Genomic DNA, 23,638 nt, shown 5'->3' on the forward strand with positions numbered 1-23,638 from the left:
TATATTCTATCATACACCGACCTGGTTCCTAGCTCCGAGCTCATTGGTGCTAAGGAGGGTATTGTTGGTTGCAGGGTGTGAGATAGGTTGGAGGCCTCACCAAAGTTGAATCTGCAAAGCGCTTTGTTGCACGCCACCTCTCTCAAGTGACTGCCTAATAAATTGTGACAGGTTGCGTGTGGTCTCGTGCAGAAGGGATGTGACGAAGCAATTCATGTGGACTTGCCGTTTTGGGGTGGGACCAAGCTTGATTGCATGTAATATTTCCACTTTTGAAATGGCTTGGCAAGTGAAGAATAATCGCCCGATGGGTTGCCCAGAGCAATGCCAGTGGTTATGAATGCTTCAAAACGTTCCACACCTTACTCCTTTTATTTTGAAGAGAGGGCATAAACCAGAACAGAAAGATTGGGAAAGAGGGTGAAGGAGTTGATGCATGAGGGCAAAAAGGTGGGACGGAAGGCTAGTCAGAACCTATGGCGGAAGGTGAGTTGGGCGACGAGGTGCTGAGAACAGCATGATAAGCAGCCGACTGGACAGGAAAGGGCAAGGAAGGACACTAGCAAGCATCCATAAAGATGCCCAAGAAGAGTGGGGGGCTTTCAGAAATCACAGCAGGACCAGAATGACAGTGGCGGGGGAGGGTCTAGAGGCAGAAGAAGGTGGAAAGGGGAACACATTTGGTATGCAAAGTTGTTTTGGGAATTCTTTAAATGGGAGGCAGTTAGCTGGAGATGGATCAAGAGTGGGATAGGCAAAGAGGATAGAATTGGAAGAACTAGTTCAGAGGAGCGAGAACATACAACAAAAAGTGGGTCCAGAGAAAGGAAGAAACATTTAAAAAAGAGAGGGAATCTGACAAGGAATGGAAAAGGGGGATGCTGGAAAAAAGGAGCACGTGATCAAGTGCCGAGTGGGAATGCTCAAGAGTGTTGAGAGCAGGAGAAACAGAGATTCTAGAAGCAGGGAGAAAAGTAAGGGGAAAAAAGAAGAACAGATGGGGAGAACTTTGGAGACAAGCTTCTGGAACCAGGGGAGTTAAGAAAAGATGCGCTCTGGGACTTCACTCAGCTATATCAGAAATGGTGGCACCCTGGCCAACCTTGCAGCCCATGTCTCTAGGGGCCTTAAACACAAGGTGCTGGGTTGGAAATATTTGTCGGCATTTGTGTTGATACCAGAGAATGGTTAAGAGGAAGTGTATCCAGTTTGAGAAAGCATTGGCAGATCCCGATCGGAATCCACCCAGGTGGACTGGGACTAGATCTTTTGAGAATTGGTGTAAATGTGTGGGTAGAATGACTACTATTTTATATTGAGGAGATGCCATACCTAACTGGGGGGTTGCAACATTATGCAGGTGAGATTCAGAAGCTGCACAGCAGACACAAAGTGGGGCCCGCCCCCAGAAGGGGCCATCATCATCCCAGGTCCCAAGAAGGAATCTGGGAAAGCCATGCAGGAACATCCTAAGATGCTATCAGATGCAGTTTGCACGGCCCATGGCTGATACCAGCATGCTTGCAGGAAGTGATGACTAGCTACCCAACTAGAGGGGACGCTGAGATCTTGGTGAGAAGGTTTTCTTTTAAAGCTGCAAAGGAGGGGGCTTTGGCTAGGAACTTGATATCAGCAACGGGCAGACCGGAGGTGGTAGAAGAGAACTGAGAAGGATAGGGGTATGCTCCACTTTTCCAATCGATCCTTTATAGCCTTTGGAATATCCCCACTGAGGCTGGAGCCTAAAAAGGAAGTTAGAGAGTCCGCCCAGGACGATTCGTCATCTGTTCGACCCAGAAGGGATCCCTGTAAGCCACGTTTTGGGTGCAACTGACTGCTCAGTCTCATGCACATTGAATCTGCTGTGAGGATAATTAGGGAGAGACGTTGAGGAGCCTGGCTGCCTAAAGTAGCCATAGAGCCTGCCTTTAGACCACTGCCTGTGTGTGCATCCAGACAGCCATAACTTGCTGGGATTTGCCTTTGAGGAACAGTATTCATTTGACAGGTGGTTACTTATGGGCTGTGCGACAATGTGCACCTTTTTAGAGGCCTTTGGTGCCTTCCTCTAGTTGCAGTTCAAGCAGGAATCCTGCTTGGCAGACATTATACATTATGTCAGGGCTGTCCAACACTGGCCTCGAGGGCTGGAATCCTGACGTGTTTTCAGGACATCCCTCATTAATATTCACGAGACAAATGTGAATACATTTAGAACAATTGTATGCATATTTATCTCATGTATATTAATGAGGGGTATCCTGAAAATCCGGCATGGATCTGTCCCTCAAGGCATGGAGTTGGCCAACCCTGCATTATGTGGATGATTTGTAGGGTCTCAGGAGTGTGAGAACGTGGTGGAGGCGTATAAGGATGTGCCAGAAAGGATAGGGGGGCCAGTAGCGCAACACCTGCTGTTGGTCTATCCTTTGTAAGCAGGAATCTTGCTGGCTGGTGGGGAAGACCTTCAGAGCACCAATTAAATGCTGCCAGAATGATGAAAAAATCACACAAGAGAGATATCCTTGGGCCACCCTTATTCTAGGAGACTGGGGCAAGCATCAGGTGGTTTGAAGCATAAACATCATGTGACTATGTTGTCAAGGGGAGCCAAAGGAGACCTGAGAATGCGGGATGGCTTTCTGTACCAGTGCATCAGTTTATCACCATGGAGAGGTGAAGATCCGTGAATGGTGCACTGGAGCTGTAAATAGATGCACCAGACAGTATTGTTTTTGGGTGCAATGGTGGCCAAGAACTGGTGTGCTATGAAATGCCCACTGTAGTAGGTGGATAGGGGGTTTGTGCAGTAACATAATCGAGTTGGTACTACATCTGATATTGGTTGTGCAGAATATTTAGAGAAGCTGATGACAAATACTTGTGAGCTTGCATTTCCAAATGGCGAAAACGCAAAAGCACAATGGTCAGAAGGCACAGGAAAACCAAGGACTGGGTGAGCAACTCACACATCACATGGGACGCTTTGTAAGTGCTGCTGTCTTGGGGCTGGCATGCGTTTCATGGGCTGTTAACGTGGCAGATAACAGGCGTTGATCGTCTCTCCGATAGCAGCATACCAATACCATGCGCTGGCACCTGTCACACCCGCTGTTCCAGCAGACTTCCGCTTCCTGGGTTAAATCTTTCAGTGACTGCTGAGCTCCAGGCTGGCGATTAAATCACGAAGGCAGAAGCCGAGGCTTTCACTCTGGATTTTCTACATGATAAAGGCACGCACCTAAAATGGCCGTTGTTTTGCAGCCCTTCATTTCCCTTTTCAGTTTTGGTTATTAGGTGGTGCTTAAGCACCACCTGAAAGCCAAATGTATTGCCGAATCTATTGCACAGCTAGGAGGGAGAGGAGATATGAGTAGGGACATACAACTTGTGAGTGTTGTTTGGTTATTTACCTACCCATAGTCTGCCCCTGGCCACGTGTCATAATCTTGCTGGCGGTTTCTTGGCAGCTTGATTATGAGGCTTAGTGCGCTTTGTGGGTTGGGATATCAGATGGGATCTGTGTTGATCTTACCTACTTACCTAGGCTGGGAGGTCATGTGGAACCTTCTAGCTTTGTAGAAGGTAGGCAGGGTTTGGGTTCCAGGGTTCTAGGAGTGACAGTTGGTTGTTGCTCTGGGATGAGTGTCTATGTACCGGTATTTCTGCTTCTTACTACTCTGTAACTACAGTACCAATAAACCCACAATATAACCTGACCTGGCTCAGGTATCTTTGGTTATATCACTGGCGACAAGAATTTGTGCTGCTAGGAAGGTGGAGCTGGACAGGAGTACCGCCCTCCTGAGGTGACATTCTGCATCTGTTCCAGGTCCGGATGGCCAGAAGGAATTGGCTTCAAGGATCCTGTCATTCGGGTGGTTGCAGGAGCAACAGAGGTGCCATGAGGGCTCTGGAAGGGGGCCTGGGTGGAGAGAGTTGCTCACGATGCCGTGTGATCCACAGGTGTACCAGTCGGGCTGTCAGGAGGCTGAGGTGGCCTGGAGGGACAGTAGCTGGGCCACGGGCTGGCAGCAAGCTGAGGTGCCTGCTGTCAGCGGGTCCGCGGTGGAGGCAACCTGGTGTTTCGTGCTGCCGTGATTGCTGTGACGGCAGTGAGGGAATCGATATTGGAAGACCCGAGGTAGGGTCATGGCCTGGAGGTCTGCCAGGCCCAGTGGTGGATGTCTCTGTGGTGACCTGTTTTGATGGTAATACAGGGACTGGGCGGCAACAGTATATTGAGGGCTGGAGTGCTGCGTTTGGGCTGGAAGCGGATGGCAGTCTTTGCTCTGTAGTGCCTGAGGAGGGAATGATGACATCAGTGGGCGGAGAGCTGACGGATCGACAGGAGTGGCTGGAAACGCAATGTCGTGGCTGAAGGTGACATTCAGCGTACATTCTGACATGTTGGCTTGGAACGCGACGTACGTGATTTTGCGTTTGATGGGAGGCGCATTTTGACCGCGGCATGGGTGCTGTCGGCGTGGGCCAGCAGACTGGTGGAGCGTTGCTGGAAGACTCAGGGCCGTCCCTGGTCGCAGCGGAGTCCGTGGCAGGAGTCGCGGATCTGAGTAACTTTGGCTTTTGGCCCAATGAGTGTGGTGGTCTGAAGAGGCGGCATCGTTGTGATGAACTCGTGGAGTGTGGCGAGGACCGACATGAGGGAAATGGTGAGGTTGGCTCGAGGAATGCGAAAAGGTGCTGCTATGATTTGGAAGGGCCTGTGATGGAAGTTTTGTACTTCATATGTGTCTAGGGGTGGCAGCAGCAACAAGTTTCTGTAACAAGTGTCATTGTAGTAAGTTGTTGATGGTTGTGGGTGTATAGGCTTTAGGAAGGGTTTGTGAACTGTTGTTCTAGTGGTTGTCTTTATTTTTGGTTTCAGTTTAAGATCTTTGTGGGATTTTCTGTGGGTTTGCTACAGTGGTTGTTTATCTCTGAGCTAGTGTGAACCACAGTGTTTCTTATGACTAGGTGTGTGTTCTTCCATCTTTGCGTTGGTGCATAATATTGAATTCAGGACGTTGTTCTCCAGCTTATGTTGTTGTTAGCTGGTGTAGGGAGGAAGATGTGTCATAATCTTGCAGGCGGTTTCTTGGCAGCTTGATTATGAGGCTTAGTGCGCTTTGTGGGTTGGGACATCAGATGGTATCTGTGTTGATCTTACCTACTTACCTAGGCTGGGAGGTCATGTGGAACCTTCTAGCTTTGTGGAAGTTTGGCAGGGTTTGGGTTCCGGGGTTCTAGGAGTGACAGTTGGTTGTTGCTCTGGGATGAATGTGGATGTCCCAGTATTTCTGCTTCTTACTACTCTGTAACTACAGTACCAATAAACCCACAATATAACCTTACCTGGCTCAAGTATATTTGGTTATATCACCACGCTAAACCATACGGCCATTGCCACTCAATAACATTCCGGCTCTGCCCAAATCACATGCTCCTGGGATCTCTTTAAACAAGCTCTACGAAGCAACAACATTAAGCTGTAACCTGCCAGTGTGTCAGTGTATTTCCAAGCAGTCTCCTGAAGGTTAATGGATAAACTACATCTGTAAACGGGCCACTGGTGTAATAAAAATGTCTGAACCAAGTGTGCCTTTAGCCACTCGATTAATAATATTTTCCTTGAAATGATGTCTTGTTGAAAACAAGCAGTGACAAAAGCAACAGTTCTGGCTTGAGGATAGGTATTAGAAAGGGATTTGCCAGACACTACTATCACATAGACAGGTAATCACACCATCCTGTGGACAGGGGGTACCATTGCAGCACTGCCTGGCAAATGCATAGCCCTTGCCTACTCAAACGCCAAAAGGGTTGGCATTGCCAATGCTTGTTTTCACAATATGCCAGAGATTTGAATTCACCAAAAAGCCAGGTTTAGTGGAAGTGATATGACACTACAGCAAGTGACAGTGCTTGATCTCTGAACCTGAATGATGTAATTGATGCGATAATATACGACCTTTGAACCTGATGACTTCTCATGAAGTGTCAATGCTGATGTTAAACAAACTGCAATAAGTGAAAGGTTAATAGATTGAAAAGTTTCTTAATCAGATAACATGCAGTTTTAATTATTAGCATCCTATGATGCTGAATTGATGTCCAATCGCTGCAGTCCTGATGTTCCGAGTCATTCTACCCCGTTGCATCATTAACTGGCAGGTGTTGTCAGTTTATGCACGTTAAAGCCTCACATGCCAAGCACAGTCATGGCATGCACAGTTCAGCCTCAAGCACCCACGGCAAGGGGTGATTTGCATAACAAAGCCAGACTCATCTAACCAGGGTCTTCCATTCTCTGCAATCTTTAGCCTCACGTGCCGAATGCACTCCTGGTTGACAAAGCATATTAGCACATGCCAAGTGCACCCACAAATGTCTAAGTACTGCCATATGACTCAAGGCGAAGCATTGTATGAAAGGAACAGCCCCACATGCCAAGTGCACCCTCAAATGCCCAAGTACTTCCATCTGACTCCAGGCGAAGCCTCACATGAAAGGAACAGCCTTGCATGGCCAAGTGCACCCTCAAATGCCCAAGTACTGCCATCTGACTCCAGGCGAAGCTTCACATGAAAGGAACAGCCTTGCATGGCCAAGTGCACCCTCAAATGCCCAAGTAATGCCATCTGACTTCAGGTGGAGCGTTGAATGAAAGGAGCAGCCTCGCATGGCCAAGTGCACCCTCAAATGCCCAAGTAATGCCATCTGACTTCAGGTGGAGCCTCGAATGAAAGGAGCAGCCTCGTATGGCCAAATGCAACCTCAAATGCCCAAGTAATGCCATCTGACTCCAGGCTAAGCCTCGCATGAAAGGAACTTCTCGCATGGCCAAGTGCAACCTCAAATGCCCAAGTACTGCAATCTGACTCCAGGCAAAGCCTCGTATGAGAGGACCAACCTCACATGGCCAAGTGCAACCTCAAATGCCCAAGCACTACCATCTTGCTCCAAGCGAAGCCTCATATGAAAGGAACATCCTCATCTGGCCAAGTGCAACCTCAAATGCCAAGTACTGCCATCTGACTCAAGGCAAAGCCTTGTATGAAAGGAATAGTCTCACATGGCCAAGTGCAAACCTCAAATGCCCAAATACTGCCATCTGACTCCAGGCAAGCCTCAGAGGAAAGGTACAGCCTCGCATGGCCAAGTGCAACCTCAAATGACCAAGTACTGCCATCTGACTCCAGGCGAAGCCTCGTATGAAAGGACCAGCCTCACATGTCCAAGTGCACCCACAAATGCCAAAGTACTGCCATCTGACTCCAGGCCAAGCCTCGCATGAAAGGAACAGCCTCACATAGCCAAGTGCAACCTCAAACGCCCAAGTCATTTGAGGTTGCACTTGGCAATGTGAGGCTGTTCCTTTCCTCTGAGGTTTCGCCTGGAGTCAGATGGCAGTACCTGGTCATTTGAGGTTGCACTTGGCAATGTGAGGCTGTTCCTTTCCTCCGAGACTCGCCTGGAGTCAGATGGCAATACTTGGGCGTTTGAGGTTGCACTTGGCTATGTGAGGCTGTTCCTTTCATGCAAGGCTTGGCCTGGAGTCAAATGGCAGTACTTGGGCATTTGAGGTTGCACTTGGCCATGTGAGGCTGTTCCTTTCATATGAGGCTTCGTCTGGAGTCAGATGGCAGTACTTGGGCATTTGAGGTTGCACTTGGGCATGTGAGGCTGTTCCTTTGATGCGAGGCTTCACCTACAGTCAGATTGCAGTACTTGGTCATTTGAGGTTGCACTTGGGCATGTGAGGCTGTTCCTTTCATTTGGTAGTACCTGGGCATTTGAGGTTGCACTTGTCTATGTGAGGTTGTTGCTTTCATACAAGGCTTTGCCTTGAGTCAGATGGCAGTGCTTGGGCATTTGGGGTTGCACTTGGCCATGTGAGGCTGGTCCTTTCATACGAGGCTTCGCCTGGAGTCAGATGGCAGTACTTGGTCATTTGAGGTTCCACTTGGCCTTGTGAGGCTGGTCCTTTCATACGAGGCTTCGCCTGGAGTCAGATGGCAGTACTTGGTCATTTGAGGTTGCACTTGGCAATGTGAGGCTGTTCCTTTCCTCCGAGGCTTCGCCTGCAGTCAGATGGCAATACTTGGGTGTTTGAGGTTGAACTTGGCTATGTGAGGCTGTTCCTTTCATGCAAGGCTTTGCCTGGAGTCAGATGGCAGTACTTGGGCATTTGAGGTTGCACTTGGCAATGTGAGGCTGTTCCTTTCCTCCGAGGCTTCGCCTGGAGTCAGATGGCAATACTTGGTCATTTGAGGTTGCACTTGGCAATGTGAGGCTGTTCCTTTCCTCCGAGGCTTCGCCTGGAGTCAGATGGCAGTACTTGGTCATTTGAGGTTGCACTTGGCAATGTGAGGCTGTTCCTTTCCTCCGAGGCTTGCCTGGAGTCAGATGGCAATACTTGGGCGTTTGAGGTTGCACTTGGCTATGTGAGGCTGTTCCTTTCATGCGAGGCTTGGCCTGGAGTCAAATGGCAGTACTTGGGCATTTGAGGTTGCACTTGTCCATGTGAGGCTGTTCCTTTCATATGAGGCTTCGTCTGGAGTCAGATGGCAGTACTTGGGCATTGGAGGTTGCACTTGGGCATGTGAGGCTGTTCCTTTCATATGAGGCTTTGTCTGGAGTCAGATGGCAGTACTTGGGCATTTGAGGTTGCACTTGGGCATGTGAGGCTGTTCCTTTCATGCGAGGCTTCCCTACAGTCAGATTGCAGTACTTGGTCATTTGAAGTTGCACTTGGGCATGTGAGGCTGTTCCTTTCATACAATGCTTCACCTTGAGTCAGATGGCAGCACTTGGGCATGTGAGGCTGTTCCTTTCATGCGAGGCTTTGCCTGCAGTCAGATTGCAGTACTTGGTTATTTGAGGTTGCACTTGTCTATGTGAGAAGGAACAGCCCCACATGCCCAAGTGCAACCTCAAATGCCCAAGTACTGCCATCTGACTCCAGACGAAGCCTCATATGAAAGGAACAGCGTCACATGGCCAAGTGCAACCTCAAATGCCCAAGTACTGCCATTTGACTCCAGGCAAAGCCTTGTATGAAAGGAACACCCTCACATGGCCAGGTGCACCCTCAAATGTCTATGTAATGCATCTCACTCCAGGCGAAACCTTGTATGAAAGGAACAGCCTCACATGGCCAAGTGCAACCTCAAATGCCCAAGTACTGCCATCTGACGCCAGGCGAAGACTCGTATGAAAGGAACAGCCTAGGAGAATAACATCATTTTATATGCATCCTAGGCATAGTTTGGTCATTACAGAGAATAAAATAATGTCATGCCAGTCCTGCGCATAGTATGGTTGTTACGGAGAATAACATCATGTAATAAGTATCCTAGGCATCGTTTGGTTAGTACAGAGAACACAATCATGTTATGCCTGTGCTGCGCATAGTATGATTGATACAGAGAATGCCATCATCTTGTGCCCATGCTAGGCATAGTATGGCTGTTACGGATAATTAAATCATCTTATGCCCATCCTAGGCATAACATGATTGCTCTGGAAAATAACATAATCCTATTCCCGTCCTAGGCATAGTATTGTTGTTATGGAGAATAACATGATCTTGTGCTCAACCTAGTTATAACATAGTCATTTTGGAGAATAACATAATGTTATGACCATCCTAGGCACAGTTTGGTTAAGACAGAGAATAGCATCATCTCATGGCCATCGCGGGCATAGTTTGGTTGATACAGAGAATAACATCTTATCCCCATCCAGGCATGATATCAAACAGTAAGACACACACACAGGTGATCACAGTTCAAGGGTGCTTATTGACTTCAATTGGGTTTGAACAATGCCTATTTAATCCTAAATCTAAAGATGGGAGCAAGCTAGACCATTAAATAATATTAACGCAGTCCTAGTGGCGTCTTGTCAAAATAAAAGGGCCTATACTAATAAACCTATTGCCAATCCTTACTTCTAAATATAAATAGTGTGGGAAACAATGCTATGCAAAGAAAAGTGTTCAAGAAATGATATGTCAGGATATTCAAGCCGTTGGCTTCCCTTCCCCATGTTTTCAGCACGGGACAAGACGGCACACTCGAGCTTAGCACACTCTCTGGCTTTTTTAGCACGAGGATGCTGTTCAACACTTCAATATCATGGCCTTCTGTGCCAAAGTTTCTTTGTCATTTAAAGTCTCTTATTTCAGAGTGCCTGATGCAACACGACAAAACAGTAAAGTTCCTTTCTTCTCAGGATTTTCACTTATACAACTTCCCAGGTGATTTATTGTTTACCCCAGGTCCCCCTCTGCTGGGCTCAGACCCACATTAACACAAAACCTTCAACTGGTCTCCCTCTGCCGGGCTCAGACCAGATTCATGTGCTTTTCAAACGTTCTCTATTTCATCAAAATCAAAGACTTCCGACTGTGCGCAGGAATTTTGCTTGACCCATCGCAGTATGATGTCGGTTTAAATGTATTCGTTCTCTTTCAATTGGTCTCCCTCTGCCTTGCTCGGACCAAATTTATCTACTGTTATCACTTCTCAGCTGTATACCTTACAGAGACCTTCGAATGAGCACCCCACAGTGCCGGACCACTCCATCAAAGGTATTGTAGTTTGCTTTAAAGTTTGATCACTCATCAGCAGTTTTACTTCACTTGCGTCTGTTATCACAAGTGTTTTAACAATGTTCATTCCAGCACTCGCCATACAATGTTGCTGCTTGCAACCTTGGCTTCAACACAGACCAGTCTTGTATCGGTCTCCCCAACTCACCCGCTCTGCTGACACTGATGCTGCTTTGTTCTTGGAGCCAAAGACGGTACTACGGTACATCCATGTGATGCCACCAAAGTAGACTTTCTTTGTATTTCTAAAAAATACAAAAGTGCCATATATAAGGCAAAGTCAGAAACCTACAATAAAAGCATCATGGAAGCCAACTCCCACTCAATCTGTACAGATGAGATTGTTAAGGATGAAGCCTGGTGCAATAGCATCCAAACAGCGATGTTAAATAAAATAGACCTTCTTCAAAACAAAATAGCAGAACACTTCAAGGGTCTGCACCCCCAACAGACCCTCTCTGTCAATACCTCTAAAGATAAGCACTCTTCCAAATTTAATTTCTCTCCAATCACCGAATCAGATGCTCTCCACATCCTCAAACAGCTCAAACCATCTCAATGTAAAGGCGATATATGCCCCCCCAACATCATTAAAGAGTGTGCGGCAACCCTCACACCGATCATCACAGCATTCATTAACGCCTCATTCAAGACGGGCAAAGACCCTGACAGCTTTAAAGAGGCGTGGGTACGCCCGCTCTTAAAGAAACCAACCCTGGACCCTGCCCAACCTAACAACTACCGGCCCATTACAACGGTTCCTTTTCTTCTACAAATCTTAGATAAAGCTGCACACATGCAGATACAGTCCCACCTGGAAAACAACTCTGTCTTAGGCAAAAGGCAGTCCGGATTCCGCAAAGGTCATGGCACTGAAACCGCTTTACTAGATGTGAAGAACCAAATTACCCTAATTCTAGATAAAGGCAAGCCGGCCCTTCTGCTCCTCCTAGACCTCTCAGCGGCATTTGACTTAGTCGATCATGCCATCCTCACGAACCATCTCACTCAGGCCGCACATTTTTCCGAACAAGCCACTAACTGGATCACCTCCTTCTCGAAGGAAGAGTAATGAAAGTGTTTTCCAATATAGCTAACGCAGAGCCAACCACCATCAGGTATGGAGTCCCTCAGGGCTCATGTACGGCTCCGACCCTCTATAATCTTTTTACCAAACCTCTCTTCGATAAATTGGACGCACTTGGGATCACATACACCAACTACGCTGACGATACCCAAGTGCTCCTCCCGCTCACAGGACTCTACCATCAAGACCCAGCCACCCTCCAGAATATATACGCCACCATCCAAGCATGGATGGCCACGAACGGCCTATGTCTTAACGGAGATAAAACTGAATTTCTCATCCTTGGTCAAAAATCCACTCTCACGAACCTCAACCCACTCTACACCAACTTCTGCATAGACAATTGTGTCATCCCAGTTCTACCATCTGTTAAAACACTAGGAGTCCACATTGACGCCTCACTCTCCATGGACAAGCAAGTCAACTCCATTGTTTCTGCCTCCGCCCTTAGCACTACTTCATTAATGCCATCAAACCTTTACTAACCAAAGATAACTGCCTTTCTATTGTCAGAGTCACCATTGGAGCCAAACCAGATTATTGTAATGCGCTATTGGCTGGCACCTCCAACTCCAATCTCAATAAACTCCAAACAACACAGAATAATGCACTAAGAGCAGCTCTCAATATACCAAAAAGGGACCACATCGCGCAAGCCAGAAAGGCAGCACACTGGCTACCCGTCAAAGAGCGCATTACATTCTTCAAATACTTACCACCGCACACAAATGTATCAACCTGTCTGCACCTTCATACCTGTCTGATACGTTAGCCAGATCTCACTCCACCAGACCAACTAGGCAATGCCACACTAACCAACTTAGGGTCCCACGCATAAAACGAGCTAGAGCAGGTGGAATAAGTTTCCCCTACATTGCCCCTAAGCTATGGAACGCACTACCTAGCACGCTCAGAGCAGAAACCTCTCTCACTGCCTTCCAAAAAAAAGTGAAAACCACCTTGTTAAACTAATTCCTTTTCCTCTGTGTCGTTTACTCTTTTGTCCTCCTCTACTGTAGCTACTACTCTTCTCTTGCAACTAAGTAATGACTTCACTGTATGCACAACAAGTCATTTTCATATCTGTAACAAGCACCATGATGCCCTCTGGGCTGCCTGTGCGCTCAACAAATGTGAATAAATAAATAAATAAATAAATAAATAAACAAATAAATAAATAAATAAATAAATAAATACGGTGGCTGGTGATTCTCCCTGCCTAGATTACTGACGCCGGAGGGACCCGGGTATCTCTGACACACAATGCAGTATTCTTCAGCCTGGTTTCCTAGTCTTACGCTTTCTATTCTCGAGGTATCAGGAAAGTAGCTGTTCGTTGTCAAAAAGGTCAAGGGAATTTCTCTCCTTGCGATTTCCTTCATTTTTGCTGTATTTCCTCTCTTGCTCAGTTGCCGTCCCAAAACTGCTTTTTTCCTCATGTGCTTTGCATCGCTCAGAGTGTGCTCTCGCGCTCTGGCTTTTATCCATGTGGGGAAGTGTAATGGAAGTCAAGTATGTGTGATGGTCAGTAATTGCCTGACCTCGCCTGACCATTGTGTTGGGACACGTCAGGTATACAGGTCGGGTGTTAGTCCGTTTTCTCTCATAGCGAGCTGTCGATAAGAAAGTGTTTGTATTGTTAAAGTGGGCGGGGTAGAGTTCCTAAATATCCTTCCTAGTAGGATGGGGTAAAGCTGTGACAAGGATGGGGCTACTGCATCTCACCATCCGGTGTCCTACTCTCACTCCCCAAAGACACCTCACCCAGGTGATCCTACCGCACTGGCCGCCCCCAGGAACTGCATCCAAAAGCAATGGCCATGTACTAGCCTCCGGGATGACAGATCCCTGGGGACTAGTGGGTGGGAAACCTTCTGGTTTCTCACAGCCCATCCTGGGCATAGTTTGGTTGTTTTAGGGAATAAAATCATTTTATGCCCATCCTAGGCAGAGTTTGGTTGATACTAAGAACATCATAATCTTATGCCCATCCCGGGCATAGTTTGGTTGTTTCGGAGAATTAAATCATTGTATCCCCATTCTAGGCATTCCTATCTTGAGGTTAGTCTCCCTTTGGAAAGTTTGATGATGTGTCAATGGCAGAGGAGAATGGAAGGCAGGGCTCAGGGGCAGGGACCAGTTAATGCCTAAAGTTAAAAATGATATCTTTCTTTAAATAAAAAGCCTTTAAACTTCGATTTCCTGGCTATTTTAATCTCCCTTGAAGAACCCGGTTCTGCTGTGCTTGCTGTCTGCTTTTGACTCTGCTGTAGCTTTTTGAGTACAGTTGCTGCTTCTGGCATCAGTGATTGCTTTTTTTGCAGTTTTTTTGTGCACAGGAAACTTCTCTGTGACTAGTGTGTGTAAAAGCATCTTGCATTACGCACGCTGTACATACCTGAAGCTCTCAAGTAGAAAACCCATGCTATGTGAGTAAGCCAATTAGTCCTGGTTTTCCTTTGCATTGTGGTGCTTGTAGACCAGATTTTAAAACAGGAAAAGCAAATCTGCAAATTTAGAGCACTGCATATTCTCTATGTGAAGTCAAATTGCATGCCTTCTGTGTAGGTAGTCGACAACATCGACACAGGGAGTCCACTTCTGCCTGTGCTCTACAGTTCTGCAGGTGTGGCTGTGTGTTAAAGAAGTATGCTCTATAAATGTCACCCCGTGTCACTACCATGTGTGAGACAGGGATGGTATCAAGAGAGACACAGACTCAGAGATGTTAGTTTCAAAACCTTTATTTGCTAAAGTTCCTGGGTTGGTGTAATGCCTAACTGGCCCTAACTCTAAAGGTATGGTTCCCTTAACTGATGTTTCTAAGGGCTGTCGATGTCTGGAAGTCCAAAACATTGATCTGTCTGTGCTTAAACCTATGCTTGCCCTCACTCTTTACAAAAATGTGTTAGGAGGTCTTGGGTGCAGTTCTGCCAGTGCAAAATAGTTCAATTCAAAAGGGGAACCTTTCAGCAAATCAACAAAGTTCACAATATCCTTGGGTCTCTTCGGGTTCCCTTCCCCAAGCCTGGACTCTTCTAGTTCCAAACAAAAATAATACCCAGTTCTGGTCAGGCCTCAAAGCGTTCCCCTCCCCAAGCTTAGGGCCCTTCTGTCTTTTAACAAACAAAGTTCTTGTGGTCAGAATGTACCTCTTGTTTTGAAATATCCAAAACTGTCAAATTCGAAATGTCGTATGGACTGTTTTTACAACATTTGCCCCACCAAAATCATGCATTGCTCATAATGTCAAATCGCCTCGCAATCTGTATTTTTACTGCGTTTTACATTTCGGGCATTTGATTTCTAATGTATTTTTAATCGTGTGCGGTCGTGGAAACTGCTTTTTTATTCATTTCCGAGCGTTCACTCGCCCATTCACTGTGTATGATTCCTAATGTTTTTATGATCTTGTGCAGTCATGGAAACTGTTTTTTTAAATTCAATTCTGAGCGTTCGCTCTCACATTCCTAGTGTATGATTCCTAATGTTTTATGATCGTTTCGGGCGATTGTCAGCCTTTCGAGTGCGTTTGAATCCTAATGCATTTACAGGCCGATTCAAGTAATTCCTCTCAAAAGTGTCGCACGCACGAATGTCAGCCGCGTGCGATAAAATCAATTTCCGCGCACAGCGTATTCATGGATTCTCACCTCCAAAAGCAGACATGGCGCAGAGTGGCGCAGCAACCCTGCAGCAGCGCCAGTTATGCCCCCAAGAACGCCCTTGCGCAAGGAAAAGCCATCAAGATCGCAAAACTATCGCAAAGGGCTGTGCCAACCCTGTACCAGTTTACCGGACTGGCAAACAGCAAACGCAAAGCGGGGAACGCGTATTACGGGTGTCGGGAACACGCGTGCGCGAGAAGTTTCACACGCGATCTGGCCTGGGGGAGCATGTGCGTGTATTTCAGGGGTGCGCGAGAAGTATGACACGCGAATGGCCTGGGCGCGTGTATTTCAGGGGTGCGCGCAAAGTTCCACACGCGATTGGCCTGGGGGAGCGTGTGCGTGTATTTCAGGGGTGCGCGTGAAGTACCACACGTGATTGGCCTGGGCGCATGTATTTCAGGGCTGCGCACGAAGTTCCACACGCGATTGGCCTGGGCGCGTGTATTTCAGGGGTGCGCGAGAAGTTCCACATGCGATTGGCCTGGGCGCGTGTATTTCAGGGGTGCGCGAGAAGTTCCAGACGCGATTGGCCTGGGCGCGTGTATTTCAGAGGTGCGCGAGAAGTTCCACACGCGATTGGCCTGGGCGCGTGTATTTCAGGGGTGCGCGAGAAGTTCCACACGCGATTGGCGTGGGCGCATGTATTTCAGAGGTGCGTGAGAAGTTCCACACGCGATTGCCCTGGGCGCGTGTATTTCAGGGGTGAGCGAGAAGGTCCACACGCGATTGGCCTGGGCGCGTGTATTTCAGGGGTGCGCGAGAAGATCCACAAGCGATTGGCCTGGGCGCGTGTATTTCAGGGGTGCGCGAGAAGTTCCACACGCGATTGGCTTGGGCGCGTGTATTTCAGAGGTGCTCGAGAAGTCCCACACGCGATTGCCCTGGGCGCGTGTATTTCAGGGGTGCGCGAGAAGTTCCACATGCGATTGGCCTGGGCGCGTGTATTTCAGAGGGGCGCGAGAAGTTCCACACGCAATTGGCCTGGCCGCGTGTATTTCAGAGGGGCGCAAGAAGTTCCACACGCGATTGGCCTGGGCGCGTGTATTTCAGGGGTGCGCGAGAAGTTCCACACGCGATTGGCCTGGGCGCGTGTGTTTCAGGGGTGCGCGAGAAGTTCCACACGCGATTGGCCTGGGTGCGTGTATTTCAGAGGTGCGCGAGAAGTCCCACACGCGATTGCCCTGGGCACATGTATTTCAGAGGTGCCCAAGAAGTTCCACACGTGATCTGGCCTGGGGGAGCGTGTGCGTGTATTCCAGGGGTGCGCGGAAAGTTTTACACGCAATTTCAGCAGGGTACGTGTATTTCAGGGGTGCCGGGGAGTCCTACATGTGATTTGGCAGTGTGGGTCCTCCCAGGTGTTCCCTGTACACCCTCCACGGCCCCTGCAGGCAGCCCACTCCACAGGGGACTACCCTGCATCCCTGGTCATGTCCCGCAGGCAGCCCACCCAACATGGGCATGCCCCCCAGCAAAGGCACATGTCTCCTTGCACTAATGATCACCAACTCATGTCCCCTTGCACCCCCACCCCCAGAATTGCGGGGCACCTACCAGCAGGCCCCCACTCATGTCCCACTCATGTCCCCTTGCACCCCCACCCCCAGCATTGCGGGGCACCTGCCAGCAGGCCCCCACTCATGTCCCACTCATGTCCCCACCACCCCCACCTCCCAGCACTATGGGGCACCCTCCACCAGGCCCCCACCCATGTCTCCCACCACCCCTACCCCCCAGCACTGTGGGGCACCTGCCAGCAGGCCCCCACCCATGTCCAACTCATGTTCCCCAGCCAACATGTCATCACAATCTAGATCCCTGGTCCCTATGGTCAGCCTCCAAATGCAAAACACCCACCCGAGTATTGCATCCACCCACTCAGAAATGGCAATTACATGACAGAACACCAATTGCAAGTTTCGAAACAAACACATGTCCCTCACATACACCCAATGGGTGTCAGTGAATCTCAAAACCCATATCATGATATGCATGAAACCAATGAGATGATACTACACATTGAAGTTCGATAAGAAAATATGTATTAAAGGAAACATAAATAGATTCAAAAATAAATAAACTGAAATGGGAATGTATAAAAATGAAAAGAAGCATGTCCGTGAAAAAAAGCAAAACCAAAAATCATAATCCAAAGTAACGGTGTCCAAAGTCACTGTCCACAAAAGTAAATCCAATGGGAAATAATAATTGAAAGCCATTGCTGCATGGGTAAATTGTGAAAGAAAAATTAAATCCAACAGTGAACTATGTACAGACGAACAAGCCAGGGTCCATTATCCCAACAAAAGAAATGAAACCTATCTAACAACACTAACTAATAAAATAAACTATATACAAAAATGTGGCCAATGTTCAAAAGGTCCAAAATAAATTTTAAAAAAAGGAAACCGAACACTACCTACATAACTATGTACAAGGGCAGCGGGCTAGTCTGACGGCTCACTTTTGGATGTCCCGGGCCAGGGCATCATCGAACTCCTGCTCAATGTCCCAGAGGCGGTCCTCCTCCATGGCCCCGAGGGTCCGCAGGGCCGTCGACGTGTCCACCTCCAACCCCCTGCAGATTGCCTCGAGGCACTCGGCCCGCCTCAGGGCCCCCTTTGCATGGAGTTCTCCGCCCTGACCATTGTGAGCCGTTCCTTCTCTGCCCGCTGCCGCTCCGCACCTATCTGCTGGCCCAACCGCTCCCACATGGAAGCCACTCCCATTCCAGGGTTCTCCTGCCCTCCGGCCGATGCCTGCACCCCTGATGTTGATGGCCCCGAGCCATGATGCCTCCCACGTCGAGCCTGCCGCTGCCTCTGACGCAACTTCCTGTGCCAGCACGACGGCATCCAGGCTGATGGAAACCACCGATGCCGTCGTGCACGTGCCCTGCCCGATGATGCCGTCACATCCTCCATCTGCTGGGGTCCAGTTGCTGGTGTGTCCACCCCTGCTGGACCTCCGACTCCCAACTGTGGCAGGGATGGGATCCCCACCGAGGTGGCTGCATTGGTCGGGGCAGGTCCACAGGGGGCCCTGGTGGCATCTGGGCCGGAAGACGGCATGGAGTATGACTGGCGCATAGCCTCCACAGAGGAGGAGAGGGTCGCCAGAGTGCCCGACACATGTACGAGACCCCCGACCATGACCGCTCCCAACTGGGCCACGTTGGCACGGTGCTCTTCGTGATGACGTGCGTGCTCCCCCCGGGAAGCACGCACCTCATCACGAATGACAGCGTGCGCAACGCGACACCAATCAGGACCTTCTCCATACGACCAGGGGTCCCCTCGTCCGCAGGTGGAGGGGAGTCAGATGACATGGTCATCCCCCCTACCTGCGGACGTGCCATCCCTGCTGGTGCATGGTGGTGCAGTCACAGTGTCAGGGACAGTGACATTCACAGGCACCTCCATGGCGAACTGTGCTGCCTCCTGCCCCTGCCCCTGGACTGCACCACTTTTACCAGCAGGGATGCCCCCACCAGGCCCCATGTGCGGCTCAGTAGCGGCCTGATCCTCCTCTGTGGAAACCACCAACCTGGTTGGCTCCACACCGTCTTCCGCCGTTGCAAGCCCCTGTGGGGGCTCACCCACCCCTTCCGCTGCAGCCGTGGGGGCATCCCCGCCGCTTAGCTCCACAGCACCGTCTCCGCCCTCTTCTTCACTTTGCGCTGTGTAGAGGGAGACATAGAACACAAGCATCAGGGTACTGTACAATGGTCCCCTCGACAGGAAGCAATAGCAGATGAGTGGCACTGTCAAAGATCACTTCCATCATGTCCCTCCACAACACATGGGTCAGTGCAGGCAAAACACATGCAGTAACAGGCATGGCGCATGCTATGGACATAAGCAAACATGTCCAAGGGACTCTTGAAGCATACAATGTTGTTTCTGGACTCCCATGCATCATGGGTCATGCCTATCACATGCACACACTTCAACGTACTTTCATCCATCTGGACTCGTACACCCCAGACACAGTGGATGCAAGAATAACTAGGCTGCATCAGTGAATCTGAACATTGTCACAGACATGTTTCATGCATCCATGGCATGCACAAGTCACAGACACGCAGGTCAGAAACACAGACATGGACACCATACATGTACATGGCATCAGCACCCATCCCTCACCCACACCCATGTCTAGGAACAGAGACTGGCATGCTCTCATATGTCCATTCCGCATAGGGCTCCCCATGTTACATTTCAACACATACACCAACCGTGTGCTTCACACATTACTGGTCTCACATGCATGACCATGATGTCCCTGCACACACACACGCGTACATGGCCTATGTCACACATACAGGCAAGTATCAGACAACCAGCACGCTGCAACATGCCCTGTCTCACACAGCAATGCTTGGCCACTTACCGCTCGACTCCAGACGGGTCTGCCTCTCAAGGATCTGGGCATGAAGCGCTGGGCGTACGCGTTCCAGGACCCTCAGCTGGATGGAACTCATGCTGCCCCGGCCCCCCTCGACGAGGCGCCGGGCCTTTATGAGGGTCCTGGACCTGAAGTCCTCCCAGCGCTTCTTGACTTGCTTGATGTTGCGGGTTGCCACCCCCTCCGCGTTGATGGCAACCACAAAGTCGTCCCAGATCCTGTCCCGTCCTTCCTTGTCGGCGCGTGGTGATCCGAAGAGGGCATCATAATGCCCCAGGACAAGCTCCACCAGGACACCAACTTCCTTCTGACTGAAGCTGGTGGCCCTCTGCCCCTCTGGCTGGGGGTCGCCAGTGGTCTCGGATGATGTTTGCCCTGACATGGCGACCCCCGAGGCAGGCGTGGGTGGGCACGCGATCGGGCCTGGGGGAGCGTGTGCGTGTATTTCAGAGGTGCGCGAGAAGTTCCACATGCGATTGGCCTGTGCGCGTGTATTTCAGGGGTGCGCGAGAAGTTCCACACGTGATCGGGCCTGGGGGAGCGTGTGCGTGTATTTTAGAGGTGCGCGAGAATTTCCACACGCGATTGGCCTGGGCGCGTGTATTTCAGGGGCTCGCGGGTGTTTTCACACGCGATCGGGCCTGGGGGAGCAGGGTACGTGTATTTCAGGGGCTCGCGGGTGTTTACACACGCGATCGGGCCTGGGGGAGCGGGGTACGTGTATTTCAGGGGCTCACGGGTGTTTTCACACGCGATTGGGCCTGGGAGAGCGGGGTACGTGTATTTCAGGGGCTCGTGGGTGGTTTTACACGCGATCGGGCCTGGGGGAGCAGGGTACCACTCACCGTCTGCCTTGCGTGTAGAAGAACGCGTAGCCAACACCCACCCGCTGTGAAGTAATAGCGTGTGAACCCCAACGCCTGCAAGACACACGCAATGCACCCCACGAAAAGCAATGCCCGTGCGCGATACGTCACAGACACGCATACGCGCTAAGGGCCTTTGGTCCAATGGAATCGCGTATGCGTGCTGACGCGCTTACGCGCTAAGGGCCTTTCCTCGATTCACACGCTGACGTGCAGAATTTTCACGTGCCAAATCACTCCGTATCAAGCTGGCCACGCGTAAGCACCCGGAAGACCACGGTCCTGCCCAAAAGGCCGAATTACTGCCCCCAGATCCCCGAGCAGCCGCCCACGAGCCATCTGCTGCTGCCTGCCTGCCTGCTGCCACCGTGCCTGGCCATTTGGTGCCTGCACATCAGCCATCTGCAGGGGTCCAGTTGCTGTGTCCACCCCTGCTGGAACAAAACACTCCCGACTGGGATACCATCGCTCCACAGCCCAGCCCCAGGACCCAGTTGTGGAACTTCTCGCGCACCCCTGAAATACACGCGCACAGGCCAATCGCGTGTGAAACTTCTTGCGCACCTCTGGAATACACGCGCCTAGGCCAATCGCGTGTGGAACTTCACGCGCACCCCTGAAATACACGCACACGCTCCCCCAGGCCAGATCGCGTGTAAAACTTTGCGCGCACCCCTGGAATACCCGCACGCAGCCCAATCGCGTGTGAAACTTCCTGCGCACCCCGGAAATACCCGCACGCAGCCCAATCGCGTGTGAAACATCCCGCGCACCTCTGATATACACGCACACGCTCCCCCAGGCCAGATCGCGTGTGGAACTTCTCACGCACCTCTGAAATACACGCGCCCAGGCGAATCGTGTGTGGAACTTCTCGCGCACCTCTGAAATACACGCGCACGGGCCAATCGCGTGTGAAACTTCCCGCGCACCTCTGATATACACGCACACGCTCCCCCAGGCCAGATCGTGTGTGGAACTTCTCACGCACCTCTGAAATACACGCGCCCAGGCGAATCGTGTGTGGAACTTCTCGCGCACCTCTGAAATACACGCGCACGGGCCAATCGCGTGTGAAACTTCCCGCGCACCTCTGATATACCCGCACACGCTCCCCCAGGCCAGATCGCGTGTGGAACTTCTCGCGCACCTCTGAAATACACGCGCCCAGGCCAATCGCGTGTGGAACTTCTCGCGCACCTCTGAAATACACACGCCCAGGCCAATCGCGTGTGGAACTTCTGGCGCACCTCTGAAATACACGCACACGCTCCCCCAGGCCCGATCGCGTGTGGAACTTCTCGCGCACCCCTGAAATACACGCGCACAGGCCAACCGCGTGTGAAACTTATCGCGCACTTCTGGAATACACGCGCCCAGGCCAATCGCGTGTGGAACTTCTCGCGCACCCCTGAAATACACGCGCACAGGCCAATCGCGTGTGAAACTTCTTGCGCACCTCTGGAATACACGCGCCTAGGCCAATCGCGTGTGGAACTTCACGCGCACCCCTGAATTACACGCACACGCTCCCCCAGGCCAGATCGCGTGTAAAACTTTGTGCGCACCCCTGGAATACCCGCACGTAGCCCAATCGCGTGTGAAACTTCCTGCGCACCCCGGAAATACCCGCACGCAGCCCAATCGCGTGTGAAACTTCCCGCGCACCTCTGATTTACACGCACACGCTCCCCCAGGCCAGATCACGTGTGGAACTTCTCGCGCACCTCTGAAATACACGCGCCCAGGCCAATCGTGTGTGGAACTTCTCGCGCACCTCTGAAATACACACGCACGGGCCAATCGCGTGTGAAACTTCTCACGCACCTCTGATATACACGCACACGCTCCCCCAGGCCAGATCACGTGTGGAACTTCTCACGCACCTCTGAAATACACGCGCCCAGGCCAATCGTGTGTGGAACTTCTCGCGCACCTCTGAAATACACGCGCACGGGCCAATCGCGTGTGAAACTTCCCGCGCACCTCTGTTATACACGCACACGCTCCCCCAGGCCAGATCGCTTGTGGAACTTCTCGCGCACCTCTGAAATACACGCGCCCAGGCCAATCGCGTGTGGAACATCTCGCGCACCTCTGAAATACACACGCCCAGGCCAATCGCGTGTGGAACTTCTGGCGCACCTCTGAAATACACGCACACGCTCCCCCAGGCCCGATCGCGTTTGGAACTTCTCGCGCACCCCTGAAATACACGCGCACAGGCCAATCGCGTGTGAAACTTCTCGCGCACCTCTGGAATACACGCGCCCAGGCCAATCGCGTGTGGATCTTCTCGCGCACCCCTGAAATACACGCGCACAGGCCAATCACTTGTGAAACTTCTTGCGCACCTCTGGAATACACGCGCCCAGGCCAATCGCGTGTGGAACTTCACGCGCACCCCTGAAATACACGCACACGCTCCCCCAGGCCAGATTGCGTGTAAAACTTTGCACGCACCCCTGGAATACCCGCACGCAGCCCAATCGCGTGTGAAACTTCCTGCGCACCCCGGAAATACCCGCACGCAGCCCAATCGCGTGTGAAACTTCCCGCGCACCTCTGATATACACGCACACGCTCCCCCAGGCCAGATCACGTGTGGAACTTCTCGCGCACCTCTGAAATACACGCGCCCAGGCCAATCGTGTGTGGAACTTCTCGCGCACCTCTGAAATACACGCGCACGGGCCAATCGCGTGCGAAACTTCCCGCGCACCTCTGATATACACGCACACGCTCCCCCAGGCCAGATCGCGTGTGGAACTTCTCACGCACCTCTGAAATACACGCGCCCAAGCCAATCGTGTGTGGAACTTCTCGCGCACCTCTGAAATACACGCGCACGGGCCAATCGCGTGTGAAACTTCCAGTGCACCTCTGATATACACGCACACGCTCCCCCAGGCCAGATCGCGTGTGGAACTTCTCACGCACCTCTGAAATACACGCGCCCAGGCCAATCGCGTGTGGAACTTCACGCGCA

This window comes from Ambystoma mexicanum, chromosome 8 (genome assembly GCF_040938575.1).
Source record: "Ambystoma mexicanum isolate Mex_15411 chromosome 8, UKY_AmexF1_1, whole genome shotgun sequence".
In the NCBI taxonomy this organism is placed as follows: domain Eukaryota; kingdom Metazoa; phylum Chordata; class Amphibia; order Caudata; family Ambystomatidae; genus Ambystoma; species Ambystoma mexicanum.